General features: G+C 37.9%; 1 non-coding gene across 1 annotated transcript; it reads left to right on the top strand.

The window, feature by feature from the left end:
- The first annotated feature begins 243 nt into the window (after positions 1-243).
- On the top strand, positions 244-350 carry LOC119864528. The gene has a single exon (XR_005374356.1). It is a non-coding gene; the product is annotated as a U6 spliceosomal RNA (small nuclear RNA).
- The last annotated feature ends 1,686 nt before the right edge of the window (positions 351-2,036 follow it).

The raw sequence follows: 2,036 nt of genomic DNA on the forward strand, positions 1-2,036 counted from the left end.
TCTTGCCAAGAGTGGAAAAATGATAGCCTTAGAAGAAGATCTAACAGTATTTTCATAGGTTCTGTTGTGAGTAGCCATTCCTGATTTAATTTTTCCATAAGGTCTTAGGTTCCTATCCTACAAATTCTACAACCAGTGTGGTTTGAGAAGGAGTACTTTAGTTAAGGGATTTAACTGGTATGTAGTGGCTGCTCAATGAAATATTATTGAAAGGAATCAAATGGATTTAAAAGTAATCATCCTGTGCCTGCTTAAGCAGCACATATACTAAACTTGGAATGATACAGAGAAGATTAGCATGGCCCTTGCGCAAGGATGACATGCAAATTCGTGAAGCGTTCCATATTTTTACCAGCTCTGCAAGAAATTTTAAGGGGGGGGGACTCTTTTCTTTTTATAAATTTATTTTTTATTGGTGTTCGATTTGCCAACATATAGAATAACACCCAGTGCTCATCCTGTCAAGTGCCCATCTCAGTGCCTGTCACCCAGTAACCCCCACCCCCCGCCCACCTCCCCTTCCACCACCCCTAATTCGTTTCCCAGAGTTAGGAGTCTTTCATGTTCTGTCTCCCTTTCTGATACTTCCCACTCATTTTTTCTACTTTCCCCTTTATTCTAAGGGGGGACTCCTAAAATTCCTTTTTAAGAGGAAGTCTAACGGAACAATCCACAAAAACAGGGACTGAATAGGTATCATGATGACACTAAACTCATACCTTTCAATAGTAACTCTGAACGTGAATGGGCTTAATGACCCCATCAAAAGGTGCAGGGTTTCAGACTGGATAAAAAAGCAGGACCCATCTATTTGCTGTCTACAAGAGACTCATTTTAGACATACGGACACCTACAGCCTGAAAATAAAAGGTTGGAGAACCATGTACCATTCAAATGGTTCTCAAAAGAAAGCAGGGGTAGCCGTCCTTATATCAGATAAACTAAAGTTTATCCCAAGAGATGAAGAGGAACACTATATCATACTTAAAGGATCTATCCAAGAAGAGGACTTAACAATCATCAATATATATGCCCCAAATGTGGGAGCTGCCAAATATATCAATCAGTTAATAACCAAAGTTAAGACATACTTAGATAATAATACACTTACACCTGGTGACTTCAATGTAGCACTTGCTATACTTGATAGGTTTTCTAAGCACAACATCCCCAAAGAAACAAGAGCTTTAAATGATACACTGGATCAGATGGATTTCACAGATATCTACAGAACTTTACATCCATACACTACTAAATACACATTCTTCTCAAGTGCACATGGAACTTTCTCCAGAATAGACCATATACTGGGTCACAAATCAGGTCTTAACCAGTACTAAAAGATTGGGATCATCCCCTGCATATTCTCAGACCATAATGCTTTGAAATTAGAACTAAATCACAAGAGGAAATTCGGAAGGATTTCAAACATGTGGAGGTTAAGGACCATCCTGCTAAAAGATGAAAGGGTCAACGAGGAAATTAAGGAAGAATTAAAAATATTCATGGAAACTAATGAGAATGAAGATACAACCGTTCAAAATCTTTGGGATGCAGCAAAAGCAGTCCTGAGGGGGAAATACATCGCAATACAAGCATCCATCCAAAAACTGGAAAGAACTCAAATACAAAAGCTAACCTTACACATAAAGGAGCTGGAGAAAAAACAGCAAATAGATCCTACACCCAGCAGAAGAGAGTTAATAAAGATTCGAGCAGAACTCAATGAAATAGAGACCAGAAGAACTGAACTGTGGAAGAGATCCACAAAACCAGGAGTTGGTTCTTTGAAAGAATTAATAAGATAGATAAACCATTAGCCAACCTTATTAAAAAGAAGAGAGAGAAGACTCAAATTAATTAAATCATGAATGAGAAATGAGAGATCACTACCAACACCAAGGAAATACAAATGATATTAAAAACCTATTATGAATAGCTAAACGCCAATAAATTAGGCAATCTAGAAGAAATGGACGCATTTCTGGAAAACCACAAACTACCAAAACTGGAACAGGAAGAAATAGAAAACCTGA

This window comes from Canis lupus, chromosome 19, assembly GCF_011100685.1.
Source record: "Canis lupus familiaris isolate Mischka breed German Shepherd chromosome 19, alternate assembly UU_Cfam_GSD_1.0, whole genome shotgun sequence".
Taxonomy (NCBI): domain Eukaryota; kingdom Metazoa; phylum Chordata; class Mammalia; order Carnivora; family Canidae; genus Canis; species Canis lupus.